The sequence below is a fragment of the Pavona decussata genome, unplaced genomic scaffold (genome assembly GCF_977016875.1).
Source record: "Pavona decussata unplaced genomic scaffold, jaPavDecu1.1 SCAFFOLD_95, whole genome shotgun sequence".
Lineage (NCBI taxonomy): Eukaryota > Metazoa > Cnidaria > Anthozoa > Scleractinia > Agariciidae > Pavona > Pavona decussata.
In genome coordinates, this window is record NW_028145512.1 from 902,633 (window position 1) to 926,551 (window position 23,919).

At 39.0% G+C, this 23,919-nt stretch overlaps 2 pseudogenes; one reads left to right on the plus strand and one right to left on the minus strand.

Annotated features, from left to right (window-relative positions):
- The first annotated feature begins 15,502 nt into the window (after window positions 1-15,502).
- Window positions 15,503-17,170, plus strand: LOC146472989 (uncharacterized; annotated as a pseudogene).
- Window positions 17,171-18,295: 1,125 nt separating this feature from the next.
- Window positions 18,296-23,322, minus strand: LOC146472990 (uncharacterized; annotated as a pseudogene).
- Window positions 23,323-23,919: the final 597 nt, after the last annotated feature.

Consider the following 23,919-nt stretch of genomic DNA (forward strand, 5'->3'; position numbering starts at 1 on the left):
ATTTGCGGCATCTGTGCTCTCTCGCATTCTATTCTCAAATCGAACAAAATCGAGTTTGGAGAGACAATTTCCTGCAAACTACGTAATTCTTCGCCTTTTCATTTCGGTAAAATATATCCAAGTACTAAACAATCATTCATCGAAACGTCGCCTTCGAATCGAGCGCACAGAACGGTAGCGGTAAGGCCATCTTGATCTTCGTCCTCGTCTTATTCTTGAGCTGTTCGACGCCAGTATGATCCGCATCGGCTCGCTTGCAGCAACTTCCATTTTGCCTGAATCGCTTGACTCTTTCAGATATCCGTTGGAAAAGTTTCGGTAAAGGACATTACTTCGTCATTGTCCGACATTTTTGGGGGGAGAAACCTTGAACACGAAATTTTCGCGATAAAAATATTGGGTGATTCCGTAACAACAAGGCGAGATGTGTTGTAAACAAATCTCTGAGGCATTTCCTACGTTATCAAACGCTAAACTAGTTCCCAGTCCCCGGGACACTAATTTTGTCATTTTCGGCTATTTTGAACGACTAAAAAAGCACCTTAATGTTTTTTCTGGCGCATTTCTTTCATAATTTCGTAATTAAGACATGGTAAACTTCAAAAAACGCAAAAAAGTTTTTACTTCATAGGCACTTTAATCGTAAATCAAAACCAAATATCAAGCCGGTTTTCCTTCGTCTTGTTTTTGTTTTTCATTTTACTCAGCCAATCAAACGCAATTTCAGTCGAACTCAATCTGTCTTCATCCCAGGATCGAATCGGATTGAGTTCGGCCATCAAACGAAGTCGAACTCATAAAAATTCTTGGAGGTCGTCTGAGCACTACTATTACATGCTGTCAAGTGACGCGAGCTTGGGCCTGCCTGTGGTACTGTGCGTGCTGCAGGTAAGAAAAGGAAATATGAAAAAATAAAGTCCGTGGAAAGATTTAGGGGGTGGAAGGGTCGGGGAGAGTGGTTGGACTTTAGAAATTGTGCGTTCCTTGGAAAAAAATCCTAGCTACACCGTGTTAATGACTAATTTTGTTAAATGTAGAAGAACTTGTTTTTTATCTACCAGTTTTCTGTCGTATTTGCAAACCGAAAATATTTGTAAGCGCGCTATCATGATCATAAATGGGTGGATTGCCAGATTCTCTTGTAACTGAAACCTTTGTTAAGCAATTTCTAATAAAATATGCGACTGGGAAAAAACAATTTCAAGTATGATTTAGAATTATCGGACATATACAGCTGTTCCAACAGTCCTCCACGTTTTTCAGCAAAAAGTATACAGTAAAACAAAGTTTTGATAAATTACAGAATTCTATGAAACATCTTGCTGGAAACTGTAATATGAAGAAATTTTTGACAATGGCCGACGGAGCGAAATAGTGGCCTACCCAGGCCCTTGTACGTACTTTAGCTTCTAACGGCAACAGCTATCTTCAGTCTGATCTTCTCGTCTTGATATTTGAACATAATTCCAATGTATGTATGGATGGTGGGAATTGACCAAAATTTTAACTGTCAACTGAGGAAATGGCAGATTTTTAAACTAATACTGAGTCTGAAACGCCAACTGAAAACTTTCAGTTGAGATGTCTAAACTTTGCCAGAATATAGTGTGAATTTTACTTGCAAACTCTGAACTTGGCAATAACTGGTATAGCTAATGCATGGAGGATACTGTTGCAATCGAAGATGACTTGGAGCTTCGGATGATCTTTAATCTTTAATCTTTAATTAGCATAATTTCCATTAGCAAAGCTAATCCGGCAATGGAGCGGCCAGCGGACGCACAATAGGTTAAATTATACATGCAGAACTGTCCGGCTAATTTCGGAGGGACACCATTGATACGACACAAAACAGCAAAAACATGCACAAAGTAAAAGTTAACTGAGATCCGTAATTATTCGGGTCATTGATAGCTGCGAAATGACTTATCTTTCAATCATGATAACTGATATTTTACCTCCCCCCCCCTCCTCCACCCCCCTCATGCAGACCCTCTTCAATGAACCATTCTCGTTACACGTCATAATCTTAGAAGTTTTCAGAGTGGCCTTTATTATCTGCTCGAGGTTTAAGTAATCCTATACCTCACCTACAATTTCCTGAAAATTCAACTAAAGTGACCCCTTTACCTAGCCTCCCACGCAGCCGTTTTTAGGGGACTCGTATTACCTCCTCCTCGAGTCCCCTAAAAACGACTGCGTGGGAGGCTGCCGTTTACCGAGCCATTACTCATTTTGCGGAACGTGTTAAAATAAATTACTGTTAATTACATTTTACATTCAGTTCCAAGAAGATCAACAACCACAGAAACCATTATCGTGAATGCTCGGATCCTGAAAAGTGTCTTAGCGTGGCTCTCAAACGGTTCAAATTTTTATTGACTACTGATCTGAAGACACAGGGAACTTCTAAATAGCGCTGTGTTGTTTTAACCTCATTCGCACAGTCGCTTCCCCTATGTTCTCGAAAGAGGAGGGGAAGGGACCCTCGGGACGAGGAGGGACGCGTTTGCTTTAAAAGAGTGCTCACCCGAGTAAGTTCCAAGACTCAGCTGATACTTTGATTTCTCGCTTGCAATAGCAAAGTTATCGTACATAACATAGGCAGTCTTCCCTTGTGTGTCTTTCAGAATAAAATTTTAATTCTTACACGCATCCCTTCTCATAAACCTTATTCCAAAATGGCTTCCATCTTAGTGTTTTCTTATTAGCATCCAAACAAGCCTTTTTTATCTCGTTCTTAAAAGCTCAAAATTCAAAAGAATATTTCCCTTGAAAGAAGCAAGAAGGGCTTGCTTGCATTAGAGCTCACGGGACCCTGAATGCGATGTGGGATCTATCCTTGACTGATGTTTACTACTTTTAATGATCACAATTTTTTGTACATTTTACTTGGTAACAAATTTTGTTAAATTCTTATATTTTATTCTTAACCTTAATTTATTAAAATTTATAGGCCTTTAAAAGGCTCTTATAATTTCACCTGACTTTTGGGAACTCATCAAAAATTGAGCTCAGTCCAGTCATTCGCAGTTAGTGTTAATGACACAGATCTTGAAAGGGTATACAAATTTAAATATCTGGGCGTGTTTCTGGATCCTTGCCTAAATTGGAACGAACACATTGATCATATCGGAAATAAAATCTCGTCCCACCTTGGAATGCTTCGTAGAGCCCGGAAAGTCATCCCAAAAGAAGCTTGAATTACTCTGTTTAATGCTATGGTTCTACCGTTATTCGATTACTGTTGCGTTCTGTGGGATGGTTGCGGTCAGGGAAACAAGATCTACCTTGACCGTCTTCTCAAGCGAGCTGCGGGAATAATTGCGGGTCGCAAGGCTACTGATACCGATATACAGCAAACATTGAAGTGGCCATCCCTTCAATGCCGCAGAGAATACCAAAAGTGCATACAGGTCTATAAGTGTATCAATGGCTTGGCCCCAGCTTATCTGCTAGATGACTTCCACTCCTCGGAGCAGATCCATAACTACAACACTAGGAACAAAGACCTTATTCGCCTGCCTCTTGCCAAGACTACTAAATTTCAAACATCTTTTAAGTACAATGCCGCCAAATCCTGGAACACTCTTCCTCGTAACTTACGTCATGATCAGTCTCTCACTAATTTTAAACTGAGAGTCAAGAAACATCTAAATCACCTTAGTTAATTTCTCACCTTCATGAACTCTTTGAATTTTTTTTTTTTGCTTTCATTTCTATATTTGATTATTTATTCTTATTATTTTATACAGATCTCCATTTAAACCAGCTACGCTGAACTGGAATTTCTGTTTAAATAATGTATATAAATAAATAAATTTCTTTTTTCCTTTTTTTCCTTGACGTACCTGCAAACTAGCTTTTTTAGCTAAGCGTACTGACCACATTAAATATATTGACTGACTGATTCATTGATTGATTGATTGATTGATTGATTGATTGATTGATTGATTGATTGATTGCACATAAACAAAAGAATACTGTATGTTAAAATGTTTTTGTTTAAAAGGTTTATTTTCAGCTTGGTCCAACCCCACCGACAAAGCCTGGGAACGACTCAGCACATGGATGCACTCGACTACACATTCCGATAATTCATTGTTTGGCAAGATATCAACTCCTATCTAATTTTGCATATGTCTCTGCATCCATGCAGAGTCAGTGTCACTTATAAATTTAATCATGGAAGTTAAACAGCTTTTAAAGAATCTTAATAAGGAGGCTGAATGCCCACTGTGTATAGAAACAGTGGAAAATCCAAAGACATTGCCATGCCTTCACTCATTCTGCCTGGAGTGCCTCGACAAACTAGCAGGCTTCGCCAGAAGACAGCTACAAACAACAATCAAATGCCCTGTTTGCCAGACATCATTCCAAATACCCGAAGGAGAGACGTTTAAGAGCCGTCCTCTGTAAATATCGACTATCGTCGTTTGGACGAGAAAAAATGAAATCCCTCAAACTTTCTCAGAAGAATGGTCTATATAAGTGATTCACATAAATATAACTTTCAGCTCAGTTCGATTCGTATTTTAGCTGTACTGCGACCATCTTGGTTTTACCACTCTGAGAAGGCTTTCAGCGGCCATTTTAGGCCACACTTTTAAGAATTTGCCTTGCAAAGAAAGCCTTACAAATCCGAACAAAATCTCATTATTCGAAACAAGCAAATGTTTGTGGTTGTGTTGAAAAGCTTTTTTGGGAATTTGACCGAAATCTGATTTTTTTACAAAATTCTTAATTTCTTCCCAATTGAACTACTCTTCAAGTGCCAAAAAAATGGCCGAGTTTAAAGGAAAATATCGCTAAAGATACATTAGTTGGCATCCTAAAACAGCATCCCGGTTAAAGAGCAATGTCTCGTCTGTAAGAATATGCAATAAAATTTTTGGGCAGTTAAAAAGAGAAAATTATAGAAGAAGAAGTTTTAACTGTACTTTTGTCAACAAACACCGCCTTCCTAATTAGCATAACAACATGAAAATAACGATTTACTAAGAAAATAATCGTAAATTCCACTTACCTCGTGAAATATCGAGAACTGGGTATTTCAAAATATATCAAATTATATTTTCAGTCGGATACAGCCGCATTTTCGATGATTTGTTGTGCGAAATCACTGTAATACACCGCAGCCGTTAAACTGAGTTCAATTCTTCAAAGTCCGTCAGGACAACCATCGGCAGAAAATATTGCCTTCCGCCCCATAAGCTGCCGTGTGCAAGGTGTCAAATATTTCTTTGTTATCCTTAATGACCAAAACTTCTTTCAGCAACCATTTAAATCCTGCTTTGAACTGGAGATTCTCGTCAAGAAATCATTTATGTTCCGTTGACCTTCCGCCGTGATTAAACAATGAGATTGCGTTACAGAAACGCGCGCACATCCAGACGGGTTGGGGTGGGGGTGGGGAGGAAACAAAAATGGAAATGCTCCCAAATTAAAAAAAAAGGCCATTCAATTACTGTCAAAGCTATTTTATGCATTTCGGGTACTAAATAGGAAACTGCTGTCCCAGAATAATGTGGAATATGATAAGCCCTTGTGCTGTTTTTTTTAGTTTGGGGCGTTGGAGGGGGGGGGGGGGGGGGGGCGGCAAGTAAAACACTAATTTACAGCATCAGTTGATTGTTGCTCTTCTGTTTAGGTTTCATACATGATGTTGGTCAATGATTCTCGTCAAGAATTTTTTTATGTTCTGTTGGCCTTTCGCCATGATTAAACAATGAGATTACGTTAAAGAAACGCGCGCACATCCGGGTGGGTTTGAGGTGGGGAGGAAATAAAAATGTCACGGACTTTAGCTTGTAAGATGCTGCGAAAGTGTTAGCCATTCTTCGCCTATTCGGGGCTATAAATTAAACACCTATCTTGGAATAATGGAACATGACTAGTGACTTTGGGGAACGTTGAGAAATTTGTGTAGGTTATAATTTTTTTCTGGTTTCTGTCGTAGTAGGAAGTACCCTCTGTAAAGTCACGGTCTCTTTTTTAGATGGGCACCTTTTCCAGCGAGTTCAAATATTTTGTGGTTGATCTAGAGGCAAAAATGGACTTCTGGAACTTTAGTCAACAATTCGTTTCATGTTTTCTTTCCCTCTCTCACTGTGATCAAATTGCCCTGCGGAAACGGGAAGCCGATCATTAAGTAGATTTATATAATGACTACATCAAATGAAATTTCATAGGTGTGGCTACTTTTCATTTTATTTCGTGGGGGAGGAAACGCGTGACGAGCCCCTAAGGACGTCTGCGTTGTTTAATATTTTAAGTTGTTCGGGTCGCAAAAGAGAACCATAGAAATATAATGTGGCAATCAAAACGTATTGTTTCCAGTTTTAATAAATATATTCTTTTCGTGACACGCGTAAAGCAAATGGCTTAGTAGCCGCACTTTTAATTGGTCCTTGGAAAATTCCTGGTCATGGCCACCTGGTACTCGTCGTATGTTGGAGGTACCTGCGGATCCAGTACCCAAAACGATAAAAATGTGCAGTGTGTCCTACTGAGTGACTGCCGAGGGGACGTGAGTGTCCATTTAAAAGCACTGCACGTTTGGGCAGGTATAGTATGAGTATTTTGATATAATTTTATTTTAGCAGTTTTCTCTTAAGAAACACCAAAGTACAAATCATAAGTATTCATTCCTTGAAACGAATACATTTATTTTGAATTCCCCCACTAAATTCACAACCTGGTTTCCATGCCATTTCGAATCACAAGTTATCCCCTGCAATTACACTTCATTACACCTTTTCACACGAAGACGCTAAAAATGGAAGCATTTGCGGAGTGAAAAGCGTGTAACTTGGTAAGAAGCAAACTGTCCCATTAGATCGTACTCTCTAAACTAATGCTTTTGAAAAACACATATTTGAATCTCATAAATTCTTCCTTATCAAATTTTCTTCCTTATCAAATTTGGTCTGAGGCCTATATTAATCACGTGCTAGGAGACCGTGGGAAAGTACGAATTTCATTGACGCCCATAAAGTGTATACAAAAAATTTGCACTAATGTATTCACTCACGGGTTCCATCACTAGTCTGAAATGTCAGCCGTCTCCTCTCCCTAACCCTGAGACGGCTGACATTTCAGACTAGTTCCATCACCCGTCACGCTGCTTTTTTTATGGGCCATCACGCGTCGCAAAAAAAAAACACCCTTTGCCACTCTCAATAAATGCCACTTACTATTAGCTGTTGTGCCCTATTTGTCAGTCGGTTGCCCTTTGTAACATTTGATAGCATTTCCAACGATGTTCAGATTTAGTAGTTTTTCTGGCTCCAAGTCCTCGTAATGGTAAACGCTATGACAACGTTCCAAAACACAAACAGGCAAGTGTAATACACACACACACACTCACACACAAAAAAAAGAAAAAAAAAAGTAAGTAACTAAGTCGCTTTTTATTGGAATTCTATGTAAGCTGTTAATTTGCATGTATTCCCATACAAATCCTCATATTAATTTTACGTGCCGGTGATTATAACTTTTTCACTGTTACCTAATATTACAAATATATAGCTGTCAGTGAGCTTGGGACAGTTGTGAACATGTATGAACCCTAAACAGAAGAGCAACAATCAACTGATGCTGTAAAATTAGTGTTTTACTTGCGCCCCCCCCCCCCCCCCCCTCCAACGCCCCAAATTAAAAAATACAGCACAAGGGCTTATCATATTCCACATTATTCTGGGACAGCAGTTTCCTATTTAGTACCCGAAATGCATAAAATAGCTTTGACAGTAATTGAATGGCCTTTTTTTTTAATTTGGGAGCATTTCCATTTTTGTTTCCTCCCCACCCCCACCCCAACCCGTCTGGATGTGCGCGCGTTTCTGTAACGCAATCTCATTGTTTAATCACGGCGGAAGGTCAACGGAACATAAATGATTTCTCGACGAGAATCTCCAGTTCAAAGCAGGATTTAAATGGTTGCTGAAAGAAGTTTTGGTCATTAAGGATAACAAAGAAATATTTGACACCTTGCACACGGCAGCTTATGGGGCGGAAGGCAATATTTTCTGCCGATGGTTGTCCTGACGGACTTTGAAGAATTGAACTCAGTTTAACGGCTGCGGTGTATTACAGTGATTTCGCACAACAAATCATCGAAAATGCGGCTGTATCCGACTGAAAATATAATTTGATATATTTTGAAATACCCAGTTCTCGATATTTCACGAGGTAAGTGGAATTTACGATTATTTTCTTAGTAAATCGTTATTTTCATGTTGTTATGCTAATTAGGAAGGCGGTGTTTGTTGACAAAAGTACAGTTAAAACTTCTTCTTCTATAATTTTCTCTTTTTAACTGCCCAAAAATTTTATTGCATATTCTTACAGACGAGACATTGCTCTTTAACCGGGATGCTGTTTTAGGATGCCAACTAATGTATCTTTAGCGATATTTTCCTTTAAACTCGGCCATTTTTTTGGCACTTGAAGAGTAGTTCGATTGGGAAGAAATTAAGAATTTTGTAAAAAAATCAGATTTCGGTCAAATTCCCAAAAAAGCTTTTCAACACAACCACAAACATTTGCTTGTTTCGAATAATGAGATTTTGTTCGGATTTGTAAGGCTTTCTTTGCAAGGCAAATTCTTAAAAGTGTGGCCTAAAATGGCCGCTGAAAGCCTTCTCAGAGTGGTAAAACCAAGATGGTCGCAGTACAGCTAAAATACGAATCGAACTGAGCTGAAAGTTATATTTATGTGAATCACTTATATAGACCATTCTTCTGAGAAAGTTTGAGGGATTTCATTTTTTCTCGTCCAAACGACGATAGTCGATATTTACAGAGGACGGCTCGTAAGTGCTCGCAGTGTCAGATTACGTGCCCTTTCACATAATATCTCGGTACAGTCAATGATTACCCTGGATTTTGAATAATGTGGCTTAAACAATGATGGTAAAGTGTTAGAAACTTCTCTTGAGGGCCATCAAACTAGAAAGGATAACCTAAAGGCTTATGCTGGCAAACCTTCATTCAGGAATCTAGGAACTAAACCCTCCAAGACATTAAATCTGTATGCTAAATCTTGATTTAGGAGTGCAAGCCTTAGTTTCATTAAAAGAAATATGCTACCTTTGGACAACACAGTTGAACATGGCAACACTGTTAAACAGTAGTTTAAGGCCCAGGTGAAGGTTGTGTGGTCAGGAAGGCCTGTAAAAAATTGTTTTTGTTTTTTTTTTTTTTGGTTTTGTTTCCATGTTCCAGGAAATGTTCATTAAATTTAACACTTTGCAGTTCTTTTTTTAGTTGGCTGTTCTCTTCCTGAAGCCTGCAGATCTCGCCATAGAGCATTTTGATCTCCTTCATGTACTTTTCGTTGTCCTCTGGAATACTAGTCAGGTCACCATCTAATGGTCAAATGATAAATACACCATTAAAAACCTGAGGGGGGGATGTTTTGTTATATCTTTAATGGGAGGGGAGAGGGCGAGGACAGTTCATTATGAAAATATGATTTTCCAGCACCTTTTTTAAACATCTGCTCTCAAAATTCATACTTTAAATAATCAGACATACCAAATTTCCTTTTTTATGTGAAACATCAGCTGCAACAACACTTTGGTGATCTGTTAATGATTTGTCACAGTTCCAGAAAATCCCGCCCCCTCTCACACACAGAGACCTCTGTCAAATTCAATTAATTAACCCAGGATAACAACACTGACAAATAATGACGAGTAAACAAAACATTTAAACATTTCAGTAAAATTTACCTACGCAATAAATCCAGGTCGTCCATCACTGATGTCTTGGTTTTGATTTCAGTCTTTGTGTTGCTTAATGAAAGGTCTAGAAGTGCCTCTGCACCATGGAGGAGTTCTTTTCTATCGTCCTCGACTGTCTGTTTTAATTCATCCCGCTGTTGCCAACACAGGTACCTTTCCTTTTTCTTCTGTGAGCATGCAAAGCATCCTTCCTCCGTGTAACCCATAAGAATGTTTGTCACATAATCTGGGTCATTGGGATCATCTGTGGTTTGACCTTAATGGCAAACAAGAATAAGAGCTGATACAATGTATAAATATTAATGTCCACAGTACAGATTATGCTATTACTCTTCGCTGCCAGTGACGAAACAAGTCCACTCGCAACTAATAGAATAACAGTAAACCAAAAACAAATTTTGATACGATTTTCATTGACTTTATAAAAATAAAAACTTACCTGAAAGAAAATGTATACTACAAACAATGTGCTCTGAGGGCAGCCAGTTCTTTTGACAAATTACATTTATCCAGGCTGATCGTTTTCAGGAATTCTCCAAAAAATTATCCTTGATCTTTTTTCAAACCGCCTGGCGCAGATTATTACACAACAGATCACTGGCATTCTTAAAAAACAAAACGTTTCCCTATCACGCTTCCATCTTTTTGCCAACCACAATTCACAACAATGACACGTGACTAACCTGGTGACATCAGAGTGAGTATCGCTATAAGGGGTGAAGTTATAACAATACATGCAGCTTTAATCATTTTCGAAACATGCACACATAAAAAACGTACCGTGTCTTGCTTATTTTGTGTTGATGCATAAGCTTGGAGCAAAGTGGATTGGTTCTTCATTCCCTTTGAGTTGTGCTAATGCATATTTGTGTCAATATGAACTTTTACATCACATATACCCTGCTTACTGCAAGATATTGTCCTTTGAGTTGTGCTAATGCATATTTGTGTCAATATGAACTTTTACATCACATATACCCTGCTTACTGCAAGATATTGTCCTTTTGCATACTTTGCAATAAAAGCTGTGCTTTGACTCTGGACAGGAAACTATGCACAGCCACTGGTCCGTCCATCTAGAATCGAAGCTTGTTTTGTACTTAAATGATCCGTGGAATTTTGTCACCTTTCATCTTTTCTCCTTTTACACGATTTTGCCTTCTTACCGTTTGCTGTACTAGGGATGGGCTGGTTTTCGGCAGAGCTACTTCGTTTCCTTCTTTGCCAAGTGCGTGGGTTCCTTCTTTAAATTTGCCGGTTTACCATCTGCTGTCACTTCTGAGTAGGTCTTGCTTGATTTAGCAACTAAATCAGTGATTCAGATTCGGAAACCATCCTCTTAGGTCTGTTAGATGGGTATTTGTACAGATAATGACAGCTGTTGAGGAACAATGCTTCTTCGTGGGCTGGATGCTGACATTCATGTAAATGCAGTCGATAAGGGAGCTGCTGACACAGGGATAGACTGATGCTATAGAATATCCAACTACATTCTCAGTGCAAATATGTGCCACATATTTGAATACTTCGATGGTTTGAGGGTGTCAAGAATGCCAGCTTCAAAACCTTCACGATAACTTTGGACGAGGTATCAAAACTGCCATTAAAGAGTTTATCAACGCAACCATCTAACCCGGTTAGTTCTTTCAAAAAGGCATCACTCAAATACTGACTTTTATTGATACATAACTCATTAAAGGCCCGTACCCTTAGCTCCACATGCATGTTTTGTCACCACACCGTATTTTAGACATGGCTCGAAACAAGCAGTTACCATCACCAAAGGTTTGAATTGGTTCATGTCCCAGTCGGCCATCAAGAGGAAAGAGTTTTTCGGCAATGGTATCCTAAAAATCTGAGGGTAAGTTAGAATTAATACCGTTACCGTGAAGCTCCAACAGCTGATAAGCACTTTTCAAATTGAACATGCAAAAAGTATTAACAACTGCGTTGCTAACTGGAGGTTGGGTGCCTGTGATACCCAGGAGCTTCCACTGTTGGCCTCCAGCTCCTAGTCGGAGACCACTCCCATGGCTGGGAAATCCTGGCAAAACAGCCATGAGCCCCCACGCAGGAGGGAAGAAAGCAAGCACCCATCACAATGAGAACATCAGTGGAAAAGGGAAGGGAAGGGGGAGGGAAGAAACCACTTATCAACCGAGTCACAATGTTTGTAATACGCCCATGCTGAATAAAGCACACTTAAAGGCTGCCGAACACACCAAAATGGCTTAACACTAAATACACTAGACCACGCTAAGATGCATACTTGTCCCAGAGCATGACCAGTCTTGGTACATGCGCATGTCGCAAATGCAGCTGGCCAGCAGGATGGAACAGGTGCTCCTTGTTGTTAACTCCGTTAAATTGCATGTAACTGCATTTAAAAACTGCGTTGCTAAGTGGAGGTTAGGTGCCTGTGATACCCAGGAGCTTCCACTATTGGCAGCCGGCTCCTAGATGGAGACCGCTCCCATGGCTAGGAAATCCTGGCAACCCAGCCATGAGCCCCCATGCTAAGCCGGAGGATCTCCAGGCCAAACTTAAAAGGCCTGGAGAACAAGGGGTTCATGGCTAGGGGAAAGCTTGGGCGCCAACAAGAATGCCCAAATCCGAAGGCACCCAACCAAGATTCATAAAGGGGTACATAAACACCGTACCTGCTAAGATAGTCGACCGGCCACTGAGAGAATCATGTCTACTGGAGTCCGCACATACAGCAAGTGATCAGCGACCCATAGTTGTAAGTAATAAGATGGTCGGGAATTACTTGGCTGGCAGAAGTAGTAGCGGCTCCAATTCTAAAGCTATGACCAGAGAAATTTCCAGGAGCACCAGCTGACTGTAGTGTAGATTTTAAGAATGCAGAGAGCTTGGATCTAGAAAGAGGAGTGCCACCCTGGTAAAGAAATAGAGGTCCAGGGCCTGGTCCACGAAGGTGAAGGTCATTTACCAAGAAAAACCACACGGCATAGAGGGGTGGAACCACAACCAAGAGAGACGAAGCAGCCCTTTCGGAAAGGATCTGTCTTGGAGTGCTTGATAATCATGCAAACACTTTGAGGGTTCAAAGGGGCGTCAACCTGTGTGTCATCAAGAGTGAAATGGAGAGAAGGATCAAAAGGACTAGTGACTGTAACTTCACCCCCTCTGAGGAAGTCAAAGGAGCCAACACAGCAGGCAGCCCATAACATGACATTGTCAGGATTTGAAAGATCCAGAGACCTGTGTAAAACCAACATGAAATCTGCCAGCTGGCGCTGGGTCAGGTTGGAACCCTGGTGGCATTAAATCCCATGAAGGAGACGCTGCAGCTGAAGGCAAGTAGGGATTGGGTCAGAGAGGCCATAGTCAATGTGAAAGGAGCGAACTGCTGATAAATAGACTTTGATGGATGAATGATGAAGGCGATCCGCTTAATGGGTACAGAAGCGTATCAACAATTGTTCGCTGACCAGCAGGAGAGGCCAACTCTGATTGAAAGATACGTCCTGGCGGCAAAATTCCAAAAATTGACGCTGGGAAGTGTAAGCACCAAACCAAACCGTTCCATTTAATGCTCACTCAAGAATCAAGAGGTATTCCAAACGCATTTGACTTGCAGACGATATTTGAAACTTGTACAATCAAGAATAACAATGGTTCGACTGAAATAAATAAATGACAATAATTCTAAGAAACTAACAAAAATAATAAAAAATCATAGCATAAAGTAAACTTACAAATATTATTCTGATCCAATTAGCAAAGAAAAGGACGACAAAACTTGAATTAAACAATGGAAATTACAAACACTATAAGAGCGAGCAGAGCACGAGGTGATTGAGAAACTTGATCCGGAATATATGAATGCGTTATTGTGTAACATATTGTCACACTTGCGTAAATAGAATTATGTAATAGTCGCGTGTGGGAAAAGGTAATCAAATGACAAATAAAAAGTTTGAAACTGACATTCCGGCCCCTAAATGCAGCATCATAGCATTTATACTGAATTGAATGATTCAAACGAATAAACTTGAGAAATTGTTCTTTAAACAAACTTCTAGGCAAGAGACATCGACAAGGTCCGTGGTGTCAGCTACTCTCGTGGAGCCTAGGGGCCTCTAGTAGGACGATCTTGTCTATGAAGCGTTATTAGGGTCAAAATTTAAATACAAATTATGTTATGGTGTTTAGCACTTTATTCGGCCACATTGTTGAATTATGTTCCAGCGTTTGATCAAATTATGTTCGGCTCTTTTCAGTTATATTCGGAAGTTTAGACTGACTACCCGAATTTTGTTTGGCTGATGACTACTTTGGTGTGTTTCTCTATTTATATTTTTGCTTTTATTATTTAATTTTGTAAATTTTGTTCGGCTCTATGGAATTATGTTCGGCAAGTGGACTGGAGCCTTGCGAGAAGAAACGTACGGGCAGTCCTGGGACGAGCACATTTTCCGGCGCTATATATGATTTATTCTAATTATTTCCAGCGTTTGTGTCCTGCCCAGATCAAACATGGCCGATGAGTCTATCACTTTCGAATTGGGTAGACATGTAAGTGATATAATAGGTTTGATTGAACGAAGTACTGGTCAGTGCGATTTTATACAGTTCCATCTCGACTGGTTGTATAATGCAGTTGTGTGTTATTGTGACGATATTCCCTCTCGAGAAGCTGTAATAGTCCTCATTCAAGAAGTCACTGAAATGCTTAGACAAAGTGAAGGTGACGGTTTCAGTCAAGACCTTCAAGCAGAGTTAACAGCTACAGGCGAGCAAGGAAGACTTGGGGTCCAACCTGACCTGTTGCGATATGTTTGCTCGGCTGATCTCTTGTCTCGCTTAGTAAAGTAGTGACTTCACGGAGTAGCCGTATTGCTTTCGCACTTTTGCACTCCGAATCACCCTCTTCATCGCCCCTTGGGTGCATTTCAACGCCGTCTCTTCCACGTTTGTGGTCCGCCATGTTTGATCTGAACAGCACACAAACACTGTTAATAATTAGAATAAATTATAGAAGGGCTGGAAAATGTACTCGTCCCAGGACTGCCCGTACGTTTCTTCTCACGAGGCCCCAGTCCACTTGCCGAGCATAATCCCATAGAGCCGAACAAAATTCGATGTAAATAATAAAAGTAAAAATCATAAATAGAGAAACCTACCAACGTAGTTATCAGCCAAACAAAATTTGGGTAGTCAGTCTAAATTTCCGAACATGATTGAATAGAGCCGAACATAATTTGATCAAATGCTGGAACATAATTCAACAATGTGGCCGAATAAAATGCTAAACACCATAACATAATTTGTATTTTAATTTTGACCCTAATAACGCTTCATACTTGTCGATCGGGCCTTCCAGGATTGACGTTTTGGACTTCAATAGGACTCTTCTCACAAGTCCATCTTCCTTGTTGGGTCTTACTTCCTGCACCACCAATTGCCCGAAGGCCAAGAACTGAGGCCTGGTTTATTTCAAACGCTCTGCTCTTCTCAGAAGAATTAAAGTCCTACCACGAGGAAAAGTTTTGCCTTTGTTTCCGAGTTTTTTTCACATAAATCTTTTCTATAGCTTCAAAATTATACAAATAGTGAAAAAATTTGAACCTTGCTTGCGTCCGCGGGCTGGAAATTTCCATCCAAAAAGCGCGTAAATACCGTCCGCCATTACACAGCTCACAAAACAATTGCCCACGATATCTCTGCAAAGCGGTGTTGTGTTTGACCACGTGAGTTATGTACTGTGACGTAGAAACATCAACCAAAAGATTTGCGTTGGGAAGAGTTTGTGAGTTTAGATCGATCCGTCAATATAATGTCATCTCAATCTGAATCTTCTTCCTCCAGTTCTTCTGGAAGCGACACAGAAGAAGTTGTTAACATGGAAGCAGATTTGTGTAACTTCGTTCCTTGCGAAAAAGATTTAGAGCCACTGGCAACAGAGGAGGAAGCAGCCGAGCAAGATGCACGATGGCTGAAGAACTTGAAGAGGAGCTCCGCTATCAGGCAAAATTTGACCGTGAAGTGGATATCAATACATGGTATGACCATTGAACTGTTTTTGTTTAAGTTTCTGAGCAATTATCAGGGTGTTTTTTTTTTACTTTTGTTTCGTCGTGCTTTATTACGAAGTAAACATGAAAGCCTCTGTTTGCACTTATTAGGTTTTGTTGATGCCGCTGATCGCCTCTGTTACCATGCAAACTGAGTCCTAGTTTGTTATTGCCGAAGTTTTTTTTATGGCTTTTAGAATCTTTATTCCGATTTATTATATTACTCGTATTCTATTTCCTTTTTTTTTATTCCAGTTTATATTTGAACAATATTGTTTCTGTACTTTTGGGACTGCAGGTGCTTCTGCTCGAATTGCTCAGTTGACTTCGCCACTAAACCAGAAGAGTGTTAGTGCTGCTGGGAAATTGACCGCTGTGGTAAAGTTATGGAAAGGTGTGACGATACCAGTCAGTGTATTACTCTCTATCCTGGCTTCCAGGATGTCTGCCTCAATCAGCACGTTTTAGAAGTAGCAGCATTGGGACTGGAAACAAAATCTGGAAAGTCGTACCGAGTATTGTATGACCAAGGACGAAAATCACAGTCAGAGTAAGTTTCCTAGCTACTACCACTTCTCATTTTCTCTTGGGAAAATGAAGTCTTGAACATTTGAATACAAAAGCATTGTGATGTTTCAAAAATTCACCTTTTGTGATTCTTCTGTTGGCTTATTTAGCTGGTGTTTGATTTTTCGTTTTATTTATACTGAATCCAGTGATTTCACCTAGTAGTGAGTCAACACCCAACTAGTTCAACCGTCAATTGAGTTCACTTCATATTTGCTCATAGTGAATTAGCCTCATAAATAGTTAGCCCCCCAAAAAAATTTTTGTGGGTCTGTATTTGTTATTGTTACTAAAAGTGTCTTGTGCCAAAATGGAAATAATTGCAGGGGGAAACCGCTATCCTAATCTCGAGGTTGTTATTACGCATGCATCGCATGTAAGTTGCCACCATTTCTTTGGACTTGTAGTAAGATTGAATGAAATGCACAAACCGCAATTTGATCAGATGCGCTTGGACATTCTATCACTCTGTAATCACTCTGTAATCTGATCACGTGTTTTTACTATCTCTCATGTGAAGCTTATGCAAAGTACACCCAGCGCAGTGATGGAGTTAAATTTTTTTGACCTTTAATTGTTGCCTGCACTCCATAATCTTTGGTTATTACTAGTTATACTTTCCTAGAAGTGACTTCTGAACCTGTTGTTTTGAAAGGTTTTTGAGGTCAGTGGCATACCGCCAATTTACCAGGCTGCTATGGGATTTTTGGCATTTCCCGGCGATACCCTCTGCCATGCTTTGCTTACAAGATGATTAGGAAAAAGCTTCCAGAAGAAAGTCAAAATTACCATGGATTTGAAGATGATGATTGATTCATATAGTTGGTATAACCAACAAAAAAGGCTCCTTTAGGAGCCACCAAAGGTAATAAAAGTCATGACCAACAACAGAACATTATGCCAATATACATTTTAATGACTCAGACACAACTTTAAAGTTTAGGGAATTCAGTATTAGGCTGATTTAGCAGCAGAATGGGAACGTCGTTTGATGACAGGAAAGCGTGCGGAAAGGACTAAAGTCGACTTCTGGTGCCCCATTTGTTTGATTTGCGCACGCTGTCGTCAACTGACGTTCCCGTTCTGTTGCTAAATCAGCCTATTTAACTCGAGGTGGAAAAGCTAATTTTTTCCCATGTAAATAGATTAAAACTTGTGCATGATGAAGGTAAAAGTATAATAAGTTTGGTGCATATTATGGTACAGGTCAAAGTTACATTCAGTTTAAAATTTTGACCCTATTGACTGTTTGTAGTTAGACTGTTCGTAGTTAGATCCATTCCACATAGAGTCTTTTAATAGTTTGCAATTAGATTTTTTGAAGGAAAATTTAACGTTGTTCAGTGCAGTGCCTAATGCAAAGCCGTCTTTGTCTAAAGCAAAGGAAAGAAATTGCAGAATGTCTGTGGACCGATAATCTCCAGTGGAGACAATAAACAATGACAATAATAATATCACAACGTGATCAATCAGTAAATAACCTTTACATACTATTATACTATTAACATAACATACTATTAATTTAATTATTCGATATTACATCGCAAAACATTTCTAAGAACAGTTATTTACATGGCTAAACATTTCCACCCGCAAATAGCAGGTGCTAGTGGATGCGGGCGGAGAAAAGGGGGACAGCAGTCAGTAATAAATTACCTAAATAAATAACATATCCAAACATAAATACATAACATTTACAAAATCAACCACTTGTTATTAAGTAAATTATAAATTATACTAAACTCATTGTAAAACTAAACTAATTTTTTCTTGAAACTAAACTAAATGGGATTTTCAGTATAGACTTTATAAATTAAACTGTGTATACTTCCGATAGCTCGCTATTTTTTTAAGCCATGTAGGCGATTCATCATAATCGTCCTCGGCTCTAATAAGGAGAACAACATGACATTGATATGTTTTTTGAAAGCTCTCTAGTCATTCACACTGTCCCCTTTAATGCCCTTGTCGTGGTTTTCCGCATTTTGAACAATGGGGAGCTCTTCTGCATGTTACTGCCCTCTCATTTGGTGGATGAAGTTCTTCCTCTGTCACAGCAAATCAAAGACAATGCAGAAATATTAGAAACTGATTTGTTTAATCTCAGTTCTCTTCCCACATGTATACGTAGAGATACAGTAGAAGTGAGTCATGTTTTCTTTTCCCTTGCCATTTTCTTACTTTTCATGTTTTGAACTCATACCTGAACAAGTTGGAAGACAAAATGTTGTCACTTTCTCTTTTCTCTGTCTGTATTTAGCTATGGCCTCCTTCCTACTTTCCTTTTCAGCCAACATTGTATGCAGAGTTTGTAACTGTAGCCTCTCCTTCCTTGAATTTAGGGTAAGTCACATAAAGCACAGGCCTCCGTTGACCATCAGTTTTGCTGTCTCTATTCAGATTATAACTAAAATGCAGTGCCGCTAGTATTGTTCTTTAAAAAAAAGAGAGAGAAAGAGATTAAAGTCCAGTGTGATCAGATATCTCATTACTAGGAATGTGAATTATAAGTCAGTTACATCACGAAAATATAACAAATATTTATGCACTTGTACCTGCTAAGTAATCCAAGATAAGAGAAAGCAAACATCTTTGAGGCAAACTGATTCACCACTGAATGATAACCCTCAAGGGCACTTGTCTGCTCTACAGAAGATGCCTGTTTGATAGCCTCGATGAGGCTTGTCTTTCCTAGTTCAGTGCATAGCTTCTCATATGCCTCTGATGCTAAAACATAAGATAAAATAAATATAGTAGTTGCAGTGCCAGTAAAGAAAACAGTTTTTGATTGGTTTGCTCTAGGAATAACATAACAAAAGTACATTGCAACATGTTTTTATACCTTTTATCATCCAAGCACGAGGGGTAACAATTTCACCATGGGCACAAGCATTGAATAGCCGATTGGGTAAATTTCTGTTTGTTGATTACATGAGACAGAAATGCCTGGAATTTTGCCAGTGTAAGTTCTCCAAGATGCTCTTGAGTTGAAGTGACTGCCCAGTAAAAGTGACGTACACAGGCCTTCCGCCATCTTCCAATAATTTCACACCCCTTTTCCTTACTGAGTTTTGTCAGCACCTTCTGAATTTCTGAAAGATACGTACATTACTGGTCAAAATTGTTTTCAGGTTAAAATGTATTACCCAGGCTGAATCCCAGTTTGCCTGGTCTCCTAGCTCTAATTCATGAATATTATTATTATTATTATTATTTGGGCTAGGAGACAAAGGACATGTGAATCAACCTAGGTAAAAACAGTAACCTGAATTTAATTTTGACTTAGAACATATATACATAGGAGTATTCTCAAAAAGTTTCTGATTTGTTATTTGCTTTTTTTAGAAAAGAAAATGTCCACCCATAAGACTCTAAAACAAAGAAATTTTTTTAAGTCCACAAACTACAAGAAAAATTAACCAGTAATAATCAAACTGTTCGTAGCAATTGGATGATAAGAGATTCATTTTTTTTTCTGTTTACTGGCATGTGGTCATTGATTCAGTATAAAGAATGCCTACTTTTTGCAATATGCCACAAGTCGAAGAAATGTTTCACAACTGGTTTTCCCAGCTCATTACACTTTGCAGCATAGTCTTCCCTCATCCATTTTGCGATTGACGTATGGTGGTCCGATATAAATGATTTGATGATCATCCCAGTCCCCAGAAGGAATGTAAAAGCCTTTTGGAATGCCAGAAACTCCATACCTGAACTGTTATCCGCCTGGTTAGCCTGAAAGTATTAAAGGACAAAAAACATGCAATCTAAACAATGGTAAAGATCCCCAGGTTCATTGTAAAATGTTTTAGCATGGAATCATGCAAGGCATTGCACAGTTGTCATAGACATTTTGACCTTGGGTAGATGAAATTGACAAGAAAGCAATCAAAATTCTTCAATTGTCAAGATTAAAAACTCCAATGTTAAATGTTTAAGGTAGAAAATTATTTAAAACTATCCAAGGCATATACATGAAACTGCAGTTTTTTGAAACAGCAACAAAATATCCAATTCACATAGTGGAGTAAAATTTGATGTCTAAATATGGAATTGACCATAAGTGTCAATCAAACAAATGGAAGGCAAAGTAACATACATACTTGCACAAGGACCATATGGATGATGAGTCCTATAGTACAACAGAACATTGTGTAAGTGCCGTATTTGGCTGAGTTGCCCATACTATCGTGACGTCCATCTCCAGCTAATACCACCTCTTTGTTTCTCAACTTTTCCAGTAATTTGCTTTGATATTTTTCCAGAATGCCACAACAGATGGTATGAGGAGATGTCTCTGGTGATAATAGTACGTTGGCTCATGAAAAGCCAACACACCCATGTGCCGAAACACCAAAAGTACCTTTCTGATAGAGGCTCCAGCACACAGAAAGGCAAAACTCAGCAACAGATTTCCAGCTGGAAACCTCCCCATCAGATCAGGTTGGCTTCTCCAGGCGTATGTCTCACCACACTTGCGGCACTCATTTACAATGCTCAGCATTGTTCCAGTCTGGGTGACAGCCACCTTAGGGTTTGGGAAGAGGCACAAGTGACAGAACTTGAACAGCAGTATCAATTTTGAGAGGACTATTCCCTTTGGCTCCTCCCGTACATTTTTGGCTTTTAGGTCAAGTCTAAAAAAGATAGTAAATAAAGAAGACCAGTTGAAAGGATTACTACACTTATCGCTGTTGACCATTTTAAATCTTGCCTTTAAATTAGTTTTAATAATAGTTCTGGGCACCAGTCAGTATAACAAAGTGAAAGAACAGTATTATTTGTTAACCTTGGGTTGTCATGAGTCTTTTCACTGTCATCTTCATTTTTCAGTTTTTGTTACTCCCTGTCAATCTCCTCAGGAGTCCATGTGGGGTCCTTATAATCATTGCTGTTGTCTCTTCATCTTCATCGTTGAACTCCATATCCTCCTCAGTTTCCTCTTCACACGTGGCATTGTCAGAAACCACTTCTGGGTCAGTTTGGACAGCTGAATCATAATAACAGGATAAAAAAAAAATGTTGGCAACACTATCTAATGATGATTGTTGTTAATCTTACTGTGCAATTGAAGAGAAAGTTTCCTGAGTATTTATATTTACTTTATAAGCTTGAAACATTATTGTAGACTTGACATTGTTATTGGTAATCCACAATGTTGTCACTTTTTTTCAACACCACTACCTAATATTATTGTGACAGGTAAGCAGTCTTACCTGCATCAACCATCAGCAGCCTATTTTGTCCATGAATTTGTTGGAATGTTTTCACCCAATGATCCTGGTTGGTGGTCAGTTTCTGTTCAGTCTAGTTACTTTTCCTTTTAATTGACTTATTTCACTTTTGAGGGTATTTCATGTTGCACATTGTTCATTTGCCTAAAAAAGAAGAAAAGAAACGAAAAATAAGCTTTCACAATTTTTTTTTTCTAATTGAAAGCTCACGTCAAAAGTGTTCTTTTTAATAACACTGTACCTACCTCTACTTGATCAATCTCCAGCTCAACATCCTCTTGAACCTCCGCCTCAACATTCTCATTAACTTCCACCTCAACATCTTCATAGTCCGGCGGATCACCTTCTGCAACTTCCACCTCAATGTCACCATCGTCCACCTCAGAGTTTGTCCCCTTTTTTATAGTTTGGTCGTGTTCTTTCAAGATTTCCTTTACAAGCTGCCAAGACAACAAAATAAATTAAGAAAAAAACCGATCGGTTTGATACATATTCGAGCAGTGAAACTGAACAGCATTTCCTATTTGACAGACAGTGAACACCGAAATAAAATACAAACGAAAACGAAAAAACGGCAAACAGTAACTGAGCTTATAGAATGCATAAATCAGACTAAGTCCATTTTTGGTCTTATATAGAAAAGACTCGCATGTAATACTTGAAGTTGTAAAATTAATTGGAGGGAAGTTTGGGGTACTGTCAAATCTCAAAGTAAGAGTAAAATTAAACTCTCAAAAAATAGAGAGCCAGATTTCTTTGTAGCTTCACTTTTTCTAAATTTTACGCTTGAGTGGAAATTAATGTCTGGAAATTGATCTCTGGAAATTGACTTCACGTCGACCCTGTGGAAATACCCATTATTGCGCAGATGCCTGTTTTACTTTAACTATGAGAAGAAAGCAGAAAAGTATGAAAGCACATGCCTGAATATGGAAGTCCAAATAGTCATAGCATCCATTGCACGAATATCATGAAAAACGATGCCAGAAAAAATTATTTCACAGGTAAATGAGGAAATTAAATATGTAATTCCACTCACTTATCGTCGACTCCGCTTTGATAGTGTTGCAGAATATTTTTTCCAAATGGTTGGAAACGTCCTCTTCTTCAAACTCCTTTTCATGCCTTTCATTGGAAATACAAGTGTAAAACAATCCCTTGTGAAATGCTCCGAGCAAACATCAAATTGTTCCACTGGACTGAAATTCTTCCGGTGCATGGACATGACACTTTCCACTTTAACATAACGCTGCCCGAAGTAGGAGAATTATGAATTGAAATTCTCAACTCATCGTTCTTTACATTTCCCAAGGTTAGAACAACACAACGGCGACCAGGCGTGCTTTCGTCAAAAAAGAACCTCAAAAACCTCCCAAAAACATCTCAGCCTGCATGCGAAATTAGCCACGTTTGTGCGCTTTGTTTTCCTGCATTGATGTTTCTACGTCACATCTCGCCCCAACTTCTTCAAATACTACTCCCGGTCATTTTTTGAATTGAGTAATGGCGGCAACACATTTACGAAAATTGCCGTGCAAATAGACAGACTTCCAGATCACATTTGGACTCCAAACTTGGCACAGTAAGTCACTTTTACATACATTTTCGAAATATGTAATCATAAACAAATTCCCAAATTTGATTGTAGTAGCACTTTAAAAACAGAATTTGTCTTGTACGACGTACAGCTTTCATTCTCGCACTGGATTCTCCAGGTAGAACCAAGTCCATGCTTAGTTGCTGTTATCCTTGTTCTTGACGCACAAAAGCATACATAACTCATAAATGTAACATCAGAGCTTTACATGCATGGGTATTTTGAAAATAACTGAAACTGCTCATACAGGAGTGATGAGACCGTTAAAACTATAGTTACACATACATGCTGAGGTGCAAATTTCAAACCTTTAAATGGACCTAAAAGTTAAACCATAATAAGTCGATAAAAACAAAGGCGATGAGATAATTTGAAAAAAATAACTTGCTGTAAAACTAACTATCGCAATGGACAGTGAAAGGTCTGCAGGATGGAAAAGGGTTTATAATTCAAGGCCTATAGCTACGCTCCTGGAAGTTGAATAACTTCATTTGGACTATTTATATGGGAGACTTTCTGACCTCGAGATTAACCTTTATGATTTGGGAAGACAAACTGAAGAAACATTCTCATTTTTGGCTGGGGAACTTAGGCCCGGTTCAAATATCGCGCCATTGTGTCGAATGACGTAAGTGCGACTGTAGCTAGATGTTTGAATCAACTGTCGAGCCAAGTAAGAAGTTCAACGAGCTTGTTGACCCAATGTTGCGTTATTGACTCTGGCATGGCAT